This window comes from Phyllostomus hastatus, unplaced genomic scaffold (genome assembly GCF_019186645.2).
Source record: "Phyllostomus hastatus isolate PE091 unplaced genomic scaffold, TTU_PhHast_1.1 phas_contig_930, whole genome shotgun sequence".
Lineage (NCBI taxonomy): Eukaryota > Metazoa > Chordata > Mammalia > Chiroptera > Phyllostomidae > Phyllostomus > Phyllostomus hastatus.
Window position 1 is genome coordinate 26,561 of NW_025333987.1, and position 15,513 is coordinate 42,073.

Genomic DNA, 15,513 nt, shown 5'->3' on the forward strand with positions numbered 1-15,513 from the left:
CAGAGAAGAAGGACCATGCCAGCTGGGGCCTTGAATTGGGAGCCTGGAAACCGATGCAACTGCCCTACCTCTTTCACTCCTCCTCTTCATCTGATATGTGGGGCCTGAGCAGGGGAGGAACCAAGGGCTGAGGTGTCAAATCTGAGACCATCGTATTGTTGTAGGTTGTAAGGATGGAGAAAAAATGCTCTAATTGAAGAGATGAGCACTATTTCCACTAAACGTAGAATTGTCTCCCATGTACATAGTACAAGCAGTATACAAATGTCCTAAAGAAGTTCTCAGTTGACCTTCAGGTTTTTAGATGACCTGTGACTTAGCCTATAGGGAAATTCTGTCTATATTAGGTCTTACACTTCTTGTTGACCAACACTCTCACTGGTTATCTCAATGCAATCTCGTGAACCCTGACAATTCTGGTAACCTGAAGTACTGAAAGCTGTATCCAGGTCATGTTACACAGTCATAACAAATTTAATGCCTGCTGTGCTATTCTCTCTCAAAACAGTACCAGGTATCTTACTGTGAATGAAACTTTCAAGTGATTCTGGAATTTCTGGCCTATGCTATCACATAATTCCTGTCAGCTTGGATTTGCAGTCTCAGAAAGTTCACCATAAAGAAGGAAGGGAATAGATTCAATGGAAGTAGGACCTGTGATAATTCTACCAACTTTTACAGCCTGTTCCCTTGATCATTTATCCCAAATTTAATCGTGTGCCACATATCCAAACCGAACAGCTACATCAGGAAAGCCACCAGACTCTTCATGTTGACATGGCTATCAGTTCACATAACTATTTCAGAATCACCAACAATTCATGAAGTAGCTGACAATCTTCTGCCAACTGCCAATACAGCATTCAGAACATTTCAACAGGAGCTCAAAAACATTGAAATCAACCCAGAATTAGCACATAGAAATAATTCTTCAAAACTGCATTCCTGTAGACCTCAAACCTCCAGAAGTTCCTCTTTGACCGAGAGCCAGACTTCAAACAGAAATCGGCCCACTGTTCACTCAGCTGTGAACAACACAAATATTGATATGGTGATGTCCAGCAATCACGCTAAGATTTTTTTATATATATTTCAGCTACTGCCACCACAGTCGAGACTTTTCACATCCACAAACTCTGAAGCATCCACCATCTGCAGGAATATAAGTATGCACGAGCAAGTGAGCAAAAACGCTAGTTTCATTCTTCATCACCCTCCCACAAGCCAAGCCATAGCACTACCTGCAATTTCTTCACCAGGGCTGGTTATTCAACCCAAGACAAAACATGCTTTTAAAATTATAGTTTCTTTAAATAAACCCCCTGCAGTGTTACCAGGGAGGGTGTTCCCACTTTTCAACTGACAAATCTTGTAAACTGACATGGTCACTAAACATAAACACTCTTCAGTACCTTACAGACCCTACTTTAGTACATGTGGATAGTATAAGTGAAGCACAGAAGTTGAGTATGGCATTTACGGCTGCTGCCTACCCACAAGTTTTCCTAGAAGACCACAAGGCCAGTCTAGAACAACTTCAAAGACACCTTGAGATTCAAGAGAGTGGACGGATAAACTAAAATCTGAGATTAATGATATGAAGAAGAATACAACTAGGCACCCAAAGAGATCAAATTCCTAATCCTAAATACTTTCATTTAAACAAATGCAGCAGCTGAGAAGTTATAATAGACAACTCCAGACTGAGATGGATGGCTTATAGACATTAATTAATGTTTTTCAAGTGTGAAGACCCACATTTTAATCTCAGGAATACGTATAACTTTTAAGACAATATTGGATTTATAGGTTCAGTGCCACCAAAATTCAAAGATCACAGGTCCACCATTGACGCTCCAAGAGCTCAAGACATAAAGGATGAAGCAGAAGCCCAGTCAAATTGCACTGCTAACACCTTCAGCCTTAATCCACTCTGAACAGTGTGAGGTTACAAGGCATTTCTGGGCCAAAGGCCTGTATACCTTTTCTAAAACCAAAGCTGAAGTTGAAGAAGATATTCTGACATTAGGAGAAAAGTTTCATTGATACATAGGATGTTTTTCAGATTGAAAATGTGACAATATGCTGTCTTGCTAACCTTAAAGGTCAGCCCACAGAGCTAACAATAACTTGTTCTAATGTTATGGGTGGTTGAAATTCACAGCATGCAAGTTTAGCCTCTGCACTTGGTTGTACACTGCCTACAGTGTCCTGTTATGGAAAATTCAGTAATCCAATCTGTTACTTCATGGATATTAACATAATTTCCAATGAAAGAGTTAATTATACCTTGATATAATCCATATCTACATAATCCCTAATCTTTCAGATCCCCTCCACTTATGTATGCATGGACAAATTTTGTATACTGATAAGTATGAAAGCTTAGTCTTCCTTTTTTATCCCTTCTAAAGTATTTGTGAATATCTTTAAATCAATCTCATTTTCTCTGCTCAAGTCTTATTCACTTTGTTGCTCTAAAAAGTTCTCTGTTTTGTCCACTTTTTAGTATTTCTGTTGTCAAGAAATATGTTTGCACAAATACCTGGATTGCAAAACTTTCCTTTCAGCAATAAGGCCATTATTTCAGCCAGCCAGTAAATAGCACCCGTGACCAAGCTGACATCATAGGCTGAGCAGCACCTCCCCTGAAAACCACAGAGTCCACCACAGCACAGGCGGTGCTGGTGTTTGCTGCACACCTACACACAGTGATTGCTGTGAGCAGCAATGTGTGCTGCACACACCCACACACAGTGATATTTCTATTTATTCTTCTATTATATGTTTTTGTATATATTCAAATTATTGGTTGTATTTCATTTGTGTTTCCCAAGCATAGAAATCACACCAACTCTTTTTCAGTTGCTCATAGCACCTGAGAGCTGACAAATATTTCATCTTTTTGTTGTTGTTGTTACTTGACAGGCATATGAAAACGTGGAGACAGAAAGACCTTAAATTTTAAGGCCTTAAAAGAGAGACAATGCAGGTGCCAATAGAGGAAACCAAAAGTTAGATGGGGCCTGAGCACCCAGCTCCCCTGTCTTCATTTTAGCTCAGATCTCTCCAGTTTCAGAGACAAACTGTGAGCTTGGCAGTCCCCACCCTGTTCCATCCACAAATGGCTTTGGCACCTCTGAGATCATCACCCTTAAGGAGACATGTTTACCATGTTACCGTGAAGGGTAGGAGCTCCTTCTTTCTTTCTGCTGAGTAATATCCCATTGTATAAATGTACCATAGTTTTTTGATCCACTTATTCACTGCTGGGCACTTAGGTTGCTTCCAGCACTTGGCTATTGTGAATTGTACTGCTATGAACATTGGGGTGCATAGGTTCTTTTGAATTGGCGATTCAGGATTCTTAGGGTGTAATCCCAGCAGTGGAATTGCCAGGTCAAAAGTCAGTTCCATTTTTAGTTTTCTGAGGAAATTCCATACTGTAAAAGAACAATTCAATGGATCGATAAATCCAGGAGCTGTTTCTTTGAAAAGATAAACAAAATCAACTAGGCTTTAAGCAGACTCATCCTTCACATTTTTTTGTTCCTCCCTCCTCCCTCCTTTCTAGCAGATGTCAGTCTGTTCCATGTATCTATGCCTCTGTTTTTATTTTGCTCCTCATTTTATTTTGTTCATTAGTTTTTAATATAAGTGATATCATATGCTATTTGTCTTTCTCTGACTGATAAATTTAGAACCAGGTTTTGTTTTCAGTTGTTTTGTAAAACTTGATTCTTTAAAAACACTATTAAAATAGATAAAAATCTAGACATGCTAACCAAGATAAAGAGAAGTTACGGATTACTGATGTCAGAAATGAAACTGGAGGTATAATTACATGATACATCAAGACAGTGTAATGTTAGTATAAGGATTTACATGATAGATTAATGAAATGGAATAAATATAACAGGAAAAAACAGACTTATGGTCAACTATATTTTGACAGATGTTATTTTCTTTTAACATTTGTGGGGTCTGTACCTATGCCTTTTTCACTTCTTATTTTCTCTCCCCACCACTTGGTCAATCGACCTAGATGTTTATCAATGTTATTCATCTTTCTAAAAACTAGTTTTGGTTTACTGACATTCTCTATTCTGTTTCTGTTTTTTTTTATTTCTGTTCTTATCTTAATTGTTTCCTTCCTACCTTGTTTTGCATTTATATTCTAATCTAAAGTGCAAGCTAAGTTAATTGAAATGAGAACTTATTTTCTCTCAAAAGCATTTAATGCTATAAATTTTAAGTCTCTTTTAGCTGCATTTCACAAATGTTCATAAGTTCTATTTTTATTTCTGTTCAGTTCAAAATATTTTAATGACATGTAAATTGCAAGATTAATACAGTCATGCAGATTCTGAAAATCTATTTTTCACTATGGGGGGGTGCAGAGATTTTCTTCAAATTATACAATTTCTGTTGACTTCTCTCAAAGTTCACTGACTTGATTTTCTGTCATCTCTAATCTGCTCTTCAATTCTAAAAAAATATTTCATTTCAGCTATACATTGTAGCTCAGAATTTTCTTTAAGTTATTTTATAATGTTTCCTTCTCTGCTGATATTTTTGGCCCTTGTAATTATTATGTGTATATATTCTTTGAATACATTTATTCAAGCTGCTTTAGAATACTTGGCTGTTAATTGCAATGTCTGCTTCACCTGTGTATTGGTTTTTGTTCATTGTTATTTAAAATACGGATTTCATTTTGGTTCTTTACATACCATGTGATTTTTTAAATTGAATACTGGATGTCATGAAGCATATGTATTCACAAGTGGATTCTATTCTGTTTCTGTGAAGAATCACTTTGTTGTGTCAAAAGGCAGTTCCATTTTCACCTAGCAATAGCACTGTTGGGATTATATCCTGAAAATCCTGAAACACCAATTCAAAAGAACCTATGCACCCCAATGTTCATAGCAGCAAAATTTACAATAGCCAACTTCTGAAAGCAACATAAATGCCCATCAGTAAACGAGTGGATCAAAAAACCAGTACATTTGCACAATGGAATACTCTGCAGCAGAAAGAAAGAAGGAGCTCCTACCCTTCAAGACAGCATGGATGGATCTAGAGAACATTATGCTCAGTGAAATAAGCCATATTAGCTCACTTATAAGTGGAACCTAATTAAAAAAAAAACAAGCATGCAAAATAAAACCAGACACATTGAAATAAAGAACAATCTGACAGTAACCGGAAGGGATGGGGGAGAGGGATAATAGGGGATAATGGGGTGGTGGGTCATCAAAGAACATGTTTGAAGGACACATGGACAAGGTCAGAATGGGTGGGTTCAAGGATGAGAGATAGGGATGGGTGGGCCAGGGGGGCGTGGTGGGGTGAAAATAAAGACAATTCTACTTGAAAAACAATAAAAAAAGAATTGTACTATGAAAAAAAAAGAATAATTGTTTGAGAGTCAGTAAATATGCCTATTATCACCTCCAAATCCTTTCTCCCTTGAACTGGCCAATAACTGAAATTCCACTTAATCCTTTCAGCTTCTAGGATCTGCCCCCCTCCCTTTTATTTTGTTTGTTGGACCTCCTTTAGCTCTCCTCTGCACCTATATATTTAAGGAGTAAAGTGGGTTGCACTAACATATTTGAGGGCTCACCCTTCCTATAACTTTTCCAGAATCTCTCCCTAAATTTCTAATTTTTCTTTCACACCGTAATGTGTTTCACTGACTCCTTAAGTTAATAAACTGTAATTTTCTGCCTCCCAAACACTGTAGGTGTTTAGTACTCTCACTTAAAAATCAAAAGGTTTTCCACTTTAGTTTGATATTTGATTAATATTTGCATATGACATTTTCTTTGGTATTTTAGTTGATCTACTTATTTTTTCTTGACCAGAGAGTGCATCAGTTATAAACAGCTCCATCATACCTTGAGCAAAAGTTCTCCCAAATACTTTTAATTGTCTCAGGTGTGGATTATGGTTTTATATTGAATAATGACTCCAACAGAATAGGTAATATTTATTATGTGCTAAATGTAACATTACAAACCTCCCAGAGGTAAGAAAAATAATTTTAGTCAGAGGTGAAATCATGAATAGAATAAGACCCCGAATGAGATGAAGAGTCTACATTTCAAGCCCATTTTTGTCAAGTTTAATGAGATGGAAACCCACGTTTCTGCCAATGTTTTAGTTCTTTTGTCACTTCAGAAATTCTAAAAAAATTCAGTTTTTTCTATGTAGAGTTTGTTTGTTTCACAGTGTTATTCAGGATATGTATAAAGATATACTTATTTTTAAATAATCATTTTCTTTGTCTTGATTTTTCTCTTGGCATCAATGTTATAAATGAATAAAATGAATTACAAAAATAATACAAAATCTGTCATTTTAAACCTGATTATGTATGAACATTTCTTCTAAGAAATACATTTCTAATAACAGAAAGTATATATCTTCACTACACACCTAACATTTTTTGTGGGGTGTAGACTTACTTGTGATTAAATTTAGAGAAAGTTTTTTTTTCAGAGTTAGAGAATTACAGCCATCTATGAACCAACTAAAAATTCTGCTAAATTGTCAAAGCAAAAAAAACCCAGAATATATATAATCAGCTATAGTTGTATTGAAAATATTTCTCATAGGTTGAAAACTGCTCTTATTTTTCAACCTCTAGGCCCACATACTTAGTTCCTACCTTTATTTTCCAAGCTGTATATGACCTTAACCCTGTGATTTTTGACAGCTTCTGTGTCATTGGTCGATTTTTTCTGGTCTTTTGCTGGTCTCTAATTGTTAGAAGTAGTACATAAAACATTTTATTAAGGGCTCACTCAGCATAAATTACATAATAAAATATACAGATAGAAGGAATACCGTGACAACAAACATAAAGAGAAGAAACTAAATACACTTTGGTGACCAGGACTCAGGTATGTCATTTGATATGACATATGTAAATGAAATACAAGAAATAAAAAGGTATTGATATAGGAAGTAATTTAACAGTGTCTGTTTTCAGAAAAAAAAAATCTTACATGGTGATAAAAAGTAAATTTAGTAAATAATTCTACAGGAAAAATAATATGGAAAGAGACTAAAATAAAGAATGTTCCAAGGAAGAAGCTTACACCTAAACATTCTATTATTTAGGTACCAAATTATATATAAAAATAGGTAAGTGAAAGTAGGGGAAAAGACAACTGTGATATTTCTTTCTACTTTAGCTTTGCTACTTAACTCATGAATTTTTAGTTTGTGTCCAAATTAATTGTTTTTTAAGATATTTAAATTCATTTGGAGTATTGTGTTGGTTTTATTATGATTCACAGTTGTTTTTTTATGGAGGAATTTGCATCAGTTTAAGTCTTTTGATTCTCCTTTTCTGTCTTCTTCCTATAATATCTGCAGTTGGGTGAAAAATACGTTTTGTGGACTGGAATGTGATCCGGTACTTTGTTCAATTCCTGGGTCAAGAGCGTCCTCTCTTGTCAATATATTGCAGTGCAGCGGCTTCAGTGGGTTTCAGGTACAGGAAGGTGGGTGTTTTTTAAAGTGTCATTTTGCCTAACATCTCCCAGTGCCCTCTCTGCTCTGCTCATGCATACTTGCTTCTTTTTCCCTTCACTGAACGGGTTTCAGATGTGTTTTTTTTTCCTTCTTTCTATCCTTTTCTCCCCAGAGTGTTGCCTTTCCAAGATGGATTCTTAAAAGTCCTAAGTGCATTTTCAAGTCTTTTTCTTATACCCAGGCCCTGATCTTCTGGGACACCCTCTCAGGATTTTCACAATGAGTGTGCCTTTCTCTCTCTGGAGAAGTCCCCAGTTTCCCTGAAATGCTTAGGGCTTCATAAAAGGTTAGTTACAAATGACTGCACTAGAAATCGGTTGTTATTTTTCTATTTACAGGTAATTTGAAGTTTTATTGTTTTCTGGGTCCTAGTTATGCTAAACGTGTATGAATTTTGTGTTTATTTTTTTTATTTCATAGCTATGGTTTTTAAAGGTATATTGGAAATTTGGATTTAGATAACTGCCATCATCCACCCCTTCTCTCTGTAGCAATATTCTTTGGATGGACTGTCTACCCACTTTTGAAATTATGAAGGAAAAGAGTAACTATCCCTGCTTTGCCTTTCCTTACTCATGGATTTTATGTCATGAGGCAACAATAACAATAAAATGTAGAACATTATCAGTGCTTTATTTTTCTAAAATCTCCCTAACTTTAGTAAGTTATTTTAACTTCTTATATAGAAATTAGAATCATATTAATCTATCATGTATTTTATTAATAAAGAATAATTATACCATCAAGAAGATATTTAACAAAAGAAAAAGATGGAGAATTATAGTTATCTAAGAGAATGTGAAAATTTAGGTTATTTAATTAATTACAAAATGAAAACAGAATTTTAGCGTGGATTAGCCAAGGCATTCCCTGACTAGGGAATATAGTCCCTCCCTTTGTAAACACATAGTCCCTCCTTTGTAAACACATAGTCCCTCCTTTGACTCTGCAAAATACCCTTCAGTGCTTTATTTTTTTCACTGTCACCCATGACCATTGATTACATATATAATTTACTCATCACCACGTGTCTTTTTCCCTGCATAATGCCACTGCATGTGGACAGTGACTCTTCTTAGAGTTCATTTATATATTTTCAGGTTCTAGAAGAGTACCTGGTATAAAGGAGAGGCTTAACAAATACTTGTCGAAAGCAAGAATTTTAAAAAATACATTCTTGAACCAATATAATTATAATCTTAACTTCAGTTAAGAAATGTGTCTTACATATATCAGGAAATTTCCAGCTCTGTGTTTTGTTTGTAATATCTCCAATACAACTGTTATCAACATCCCATCACGTAGCCTGTAGAAAAATAAATTGTTATTATGTACAGTCAACCCGATACTGCTACCTTCCCATCTGCCAGACACCCAGCTTCTAGAGCAAGAGTGCCACTAGCGATAAGCACACCAGCATCAGGCCTGTGCTCTAAGCCTTTACCCTCCCAGGGGGAGACGGAGGCCACAGAACAAAGTTCCAAATTCTTTGCACAAGGAATTGAGGATTGTGGTGGGCAAAGCAAAAAGCCCCCACAGATGTTCACGTCCTAACTCCCTTGTGAGTTTGTCCCCTTACCAGTAAGTCCTAGGTGCATCACTTAATTGGCTAACCCCATTTCACATGCTAAATTCAGAGAGAAGAAAGATGTCTCTTCCCCATCTTCCTTGGTGAAATGCAAAAGAGAACAATTAGCTTTGCACTGTGCCTGTCTTACCCCGCCCCACCCCCATCTGCGTTATTGATTCAGTGTATGCCACTCCATCTTGGGAAAAGTTGGGTTTTAACTATTAAATACAAATTATTCTTTTTATTGTCTCTAAAGTCATGGTATATTCATACCAGCAGTGGCCATCTTGTTACTTCAAGTAGGCAATCTACCTAATAATTAAGTCAGTCAACATAGAACAATAGATTTTTTAACACATTTTAAATGTGGGCAAATACTTTATTTCATGAAACTGAAACTTTCAGAGCTTCACTAGCAAATGCAGATTATCTTTAAAAAAATAGATTATTACCTCAACACCAACTTTCTGTCTGGTTTTTAAGTATTCTAGATCTCTTTACCTTTTGTTTCTGTTTAGTGGTGGTGTATAAACTTTCCCTCATCTTTGATCTTGCCCTATGGATGCTTTGTCACTGTAACTACTGGGAGATAACAGGAATAAAAATGACTGAAATGACTGAAATGCCACTCAAGTGGATTGCTCCTCCTGCAAATAAACAGTATCAGGTTAAAGCCACTTTCAAAATGCTGTGCAGTTTGAATTTTTTTCAAAGCATTGCCACTACCCAAAGATGAAACAAATTATATCTCTCTTCTTTATGTCTTTAGAATTTCTTTGCCTTTTCTTCTTTAAAACAAAACCTGTTCAGCACTCAAACAGTCTGAGACAGGCAGGCTGAATGTGTTAGAAGGAGAAGACTTTTCAAAAGTGTCTTTTTCTCATTTGCTTGTATTTTATTTGGGTGTATTTAAAAAATCCTCTCTACTGGTGAAAATAAAGTGTGATTGCTGTACTAAATGTACTTTGAGCATTTCATCCTAGCTACACATGTTTGTTGTTTAGTATATACATGTCAGTTGAAAAGCAGGAGTTTATAAAATAAGATGGTCTGAGCATTCTATTCTCATGAAGCAAACCAGGCTCTTTTTTTTTCAGAATATACAATAAGCTGGATAGTTCACAGATATATCAATTTTACAATGCCTAAATCTTACCATTCTGGGCTTTTATAAACCTTCTTTTCTACTGCATTCCCTCCTGAATGGAATCATCAACCAATTGGCTATCCATGCATATCATTAGACTGAATCCATGAATCTCAATATCTGAATCAAAACAACAAAGAGTGTGCCTGTTTATTCTACTCCCTCTCACTCAGGAGTTGAATGGTTACTGAGTGTCCCGGTCTATGCAATAAGCAGTGTCTCAGCACCCTAGAATTTAACTTTCCCTCCTGCGAAGTTAATTCCTTATTGTGCCTCTATTGCTACCACGTGACCAACAACTTTCTTTTGATCATTGTAATGCATTCTTTACTACTCTCAATCTCAACCATCAAACATCAACTCGAAACCAGGCTATTTATTGCTCATGTCACAGCAATTGAGGTGGGCTACCACACAAATTTGATTAAATATTCTTCTGCCTAAAACATTTGAGTAGGTTTACACCAAGTTAAGTGCAAATTCCTTAACAGGGCTAAACAGTATGAAGACATAAATGGTTCTTTTAAAAAAAGTTATTGTTATTCTATTACAGTTGTCCCAATTTCCCCCCTTCACCCTCCTCCACTCTATCTACTCCCCAGTCCCACAGTCAATCCCCCCACTGTTGTCCACATCCACGGGTTATTCATACATGTTCTTTGACTAGTCTCTTCCCCTTCTTTCCACTATAAGTAGTTCTTGAATTCTTTTCAGACTTTCTTTATGTTGTATTTCAGATGAAATGGATCCAATCTCTTTCTTATGTCATTTACATACACAGTTTTCTCTACAGAAAATTCCTTATCCATAAAACTGACTTTCTTTTGCCTTATTCTAACTCAGTCCTTCAGGTTTGAGGGTTTTTAAAATTATTTTGTCATAAATCTTGTGCTGTACCCTGAGTACCTGCCTAGACTACAGCACTAACTTCCACAGATTTTGGGAATGTTGATGTCTGACCCCTCTTAAGTTGCAGCCCAGAGACATTGTCCCCAGTTTAAGGCATCTACCTCACCCAAGGTCATTACCCTTCTTGTGTCCACCTGCAACCCATGCCTCGGTGATACAAGAGGTATAAAGACACAGCCTACACCCCAATGTGGAATTATTCTGAAGGAGTTTGCTAGTCCCAGAGATCCCTCTGTTGTTGATCGAGGCTCAGTAGTTGAGTTCATCTCAACTTATTCTGTCTAATGCTGTCCTCTCCCACAACGTGTTGATCTCAAGAGGACTTCTAATAAAAACAACCTCTGCCTCAAATGATATTTTCCTAGGAATCTGACTTGCCACATATTTAAGAAATGATTTAAGACTTCTGTTATAGATCAAGCTATATTTCTAGACATAAAATCTGCTAGAATGCCTGTCCTAGTTCACTCTTTAGTCTGAGTTGTATCCCTTACCTGTGCTCCCAGAGAACACATTTTTAACTATCACTGCAATTCTGAAAAACTGTGAAATCCTGAACAGTCTTCTAGATTCACCTCTATTTTTACTGAATGAAAAATCACTAAAGATTTTTATTTATTGTTTCCTTTTGTTTCCTAAAGCATTCAGTATAATCTTATCTGTCATTAAGTGACATTTTATAGTTATGTTAATGCTTCTTTGGGTAGGTGTATGAGCAGATAAATATGGTAGTGTGGTTCAGGGCATGGATGATGATATTAAGATTCTGAGTTCAAATTCTAGCTCTGCTACTAACAAGTTCTATAATCTTGGAAAAGTAAATTTAATCACTTCTCTCTTCTGCACAATAATGCAATATAGTTTACACTCGATTATCTTGAGAATCAAATTTATTAATACATGAAAATCACTTATAACCACATTTGACACAGTACATTTTAAATAAATATTCAATATTATTGTATTTACTTTTTCTTAAAATTTCTAAACTTGCTCTGACTAGAGTCAGTATTCTGGGCATTGTCACAAACTGAAAGGTCATGGATTCAATTCCTGGTCAAAGCACATGCCTGGGTTTTGGTCCAGGTCCCCAGTTAGGGACATGCAAAAGGCAACCAATTGATGTTTCTTGTCCTCTCTTTCTCCCTTCTTTCCCTTCTCTCTACAAATAAATAAAAATAAAAATCTTTTTAAAATTTATGGACTTCTAGCCCTGGCTGGCGTAGCTCAGTGGATTGAGCGCGGGCTGGGAACCAAAGTGTCCCAGGTTCGATTCCCAGCCAGGGTACATTCCTGGGTTGCAGGCCATAACCCCCAGCAACCACACATTGATGTTTCTCTCTCTCTCTCTCTCTCTCTCTCTCTCTCTCTCTCTCTCCCTCCCTCCCTTCCCTCTCTCTAAAAATAAATAAATAAATAAAATCTTAAAAAAAAGAAATGAACATGGGCTTTTAAAAAAAAATTATGGACTTCCTTTTTTTAATATATTTCATTTTTTGGCACCATGTGTTTTTATAGGAAAAATAGAACATAATTTTAAAGGGATATTTATGCTACCGTCCACAAGCATACAGACTTTCCCTGAGAATATCTCATCTTACAATACAAATGGTTATGGCACATGTGGGCATATTTTGGGGGGTGGCTAAGCTCTTTCTAACATGGTATTATTTATTATCTTCTCAACTGATTTTAGTGACAAGAATCTTTCTTATCAATAAAAGCTATAAATTAGGAGGACTGAGAATAGTTATTGTCCATGTTTCTTATGAAATAAAGATATCTATCTTCAAAAAAAATAATAGAACTGACACTGAAAGAAAGAAGCAGAGATAAGCAATAGAGGATGCTGGTAGAGTTCAAATTCTTAGCTCCAGTTTTCCCCCTGGCTAAGCTGCATTATTATCTCTGTTATCGCTTGTTTATTCAAAGTGTCCTTTAATTTTATATAATAACCAATTATAGTTCTAAATTTTCCAATTATGTCCAAGCTAAATTGAATCCTGTTTATGTCACTTGTAATCAACAAAATATGCCTGACATATAGAATAGGTAAAATAAAGGAAGATAGTAAAGAAAGGAAGAAGTAAAGATAATTGGAATGAAAAAATAAAAGAATAGGTAGGAATAAAAACCATAAAGAGGAAGGTAGGTTAAAGATGTAAGGAAGTTCATGTATAAATAGCATGCTTTCAATCACCAAGATTTCTACATTGTGCCATCATTTAACACTTCTTCTGGTCTAGTCATTCTTCTACATGCGTCTAACATCTGATCCTAATTAATCTGCAGACAACTATGAGTTATAGCTATTATCACCCCATCTTATGAATTAGGAAACTGAGACTCATAGATGGAGAGTAACTTGTAAAATGCTAAATATATAGAGAGCATAATAGAAGATATTTGAGCTGGGATTGGTCTCTTATATTCCAAATGTCTTTCTGTTGAGCCTTGGCCAATAAATGAAATATTCTAAATAAACTAAATGTTCCCTAATGAAACATTCAATCTAAAAAACATTAGGAAACAATTACAGAAAATTTTATAAAGAGTACAGGCTATAGGATGAGAATGGTAAGAAGAAAACCAAGAAAGACAAACTGCTGAAAGTAAAATAATATTGTCCAAAGATGCGGACAATAATGATGATGATAACAATAATGCCAAAAATGAAGTCGGTGATCCAATAAAAAGCTGTTGACAGATTAAATAGCATAAGCATTAACATAAATTGAATTCATGATTTGAACTTCCTGTCCAAAACAGAAACAGATATGAGTGAATGAATGTACAAATGACACATAGATCATTACTGTCTTACACAAAAGCAGTCACAAAAAGATAAGAAAAGAGATACGGCATGTAACAGTGTTCTAATTAATATTGGAAAGTGAGAAAATACATAACCACTGTAGATTCTTTGCTCAAGTACATTTAATTTGAAGCAAAAGTCATAAAAGAGGTGATTAGGAAAGGACATGAGTTTACTAGGATAGAGAAAGATGTTGGGTATGTTTATGTCTTGAAAGTAAAGCATTTTAAATCGAAGTGGTTGCATGTACTCATATGTGAAGGGGGTTACTCGTATCATAGAAATGAAACTAAGTGAAGGGGGAATGGATTAGAGTCCACTCAAAAGTAACCTCTGACAGGGAATATATGTTTTCCACAGAGATGAAAAGCAAGGAATTAAAGATGTAAGTGAAATGGACATATTTAAAATCTAGTAGGAAGACTTCAGCAAGCAACTTAATACATTAATTCAGAAATATGTTTTATCTCAGGGCACCTGTTAAGTTGCAAGAGGGCCAAGGCACTAGGTATTCACCAGGGCAGGGCAGCCCTCCTTGCTGCACTGCTCTGCTACCTGTGGGGGAATGGTCACAGAGGGAACAGTGCAGCTCCCCTGCTCATCTCTAGCCCCACCTTCCAACAAACACACCAAGGCACATTATCATTAAGTTACCCAAGATTGAAGACAAAGATAATGATCTTGGATCATTATCATTTTATGATCCAAGATTGAGGATCATAAAAGCAGCAACAGGAAAGGAGAGAGTTACCTACAAAGCAGTGCCCATAAAACTATCAGCTGATTTCTCAGAAGAAAACTTGCAGGCAAGAAGGGGCCAGGAAAAAGTATCTGTAGTCATGAAAGGCAAGGACCTGTATCCAAAAATACTCTAGACAGCAAAGCTATCATTGAAAATGGAAGGGTAAATAAAGTGCTTCCCCAGATAAGGTGAAATTAAAGGAGTTTATCAGCACCAAGCTATTATTATATGACATGTTAAAGGGACTTAGAAAAAGAAGACCAAAAATATGAACAGTAAAATGACAACAAACTCACAACTATCAACAAATGAACCTAAAAGAAAAGAAAAACAACAAAAACAAAAACTAGCCCTGGCTGGCGTAGCTCAGTGGATTGAGCGCGAGCTGCAAACCAAAGTATCGCAGGTTCGATTCCCAGTCAGGGCACATGCCTGGGTTGCAGGCCACAGCCCCCAGCAACCACACATTGATGGTTCTCTCTCTCTCCCTTTCTTCCTCCCTTCCCTCTCTAAAAATAAATAAATAAATAATCTTTAAAAATTTTTTTTAAAAACTAAGCAAACAACCAGAACAGGAACAGAATCAGAGAAATGGACATGACATGGAGGGTTTTCAGTGGGGAGGGGGAAGGGAGGAATGGTAGAAAAGGTACAGGGAAGAAGAAGTAAAATTGGTAGGCATAAAATAGATGAGGAGAGGTCAAAATGGTATAGAAAACAGAGAACTCAAAGAACACATATGTACAACCCATGGACATGAGCTAAGGGGGAGGGAATGC